We start from the raw sequence: 652 nt of genomic DNA on the forward strand, positions 1-652 counted from the left end.
TTTTTGCAATTTAATAGTAGGTTAACTCCATAGTGAGTTCCACAGGATGCTTCTGTTCAGTTCCCTATGGCTTCTCCATAAGGTTAGGAACCTTCTCGTCCCTACGTCATGATCTACCTAGCACCAAGTGTCAAGCACTGTTGGTTGCAACGAAACTTCTGCTCTAGCAGAGCTGAGGTGTAGATCTTAGCCGCTCATCCAAGCTGCGAGTGGTACATTTGTTTTCTTGTGACTGCAGTAGACAAAGTCCCCTTCCTCAGTTAGCAAGAAATGCTGGAAGTGCTTGGATGCTGCAGGAACTGTATTTCAGTCACTAATTAGTTCATGATGCATGTTATGAAGTGCTAAGCTCCGTGTACTGGCTAGATATCGTATTCTTATTTACCTCTGTTCCTCCTGTAATTGCAATTAAATATGCTGGGCCTATTCTCACTTTCTTGCTTGATGTTTATGCCTGAGTTAGAAGCTGAGGCTTGCCCATACAACCAACCGATAATGCGATTCTCCTATCTTTGCTATTCTGACTTGACTTACAGAAGTGCTGCTGACAATACAGGTGCCTAAATCAGTTGTCTGAAGTCAGATAGTGAAAATATCCTCTGTTGCTCAAATTTTGCCTTGTTTTAGCAGTACTTACAAAAGTCTTTTGTAT

This window comes from Rhea americana, unplaced genomic scaffold (assembly GCF_003343005.1).
Source record: "Rhea americana isolate MKP2758 unplaced genomic scaffold, rheAme1 scaffold_112, whole genome shotgun sequence".
NCBI classification, from domain to species: domain Eukaryota; kingdom Metazoa; phylum Chordata; class Aves; order Rheiformes; family Rheidae; genus Rhea; species Rhea americana.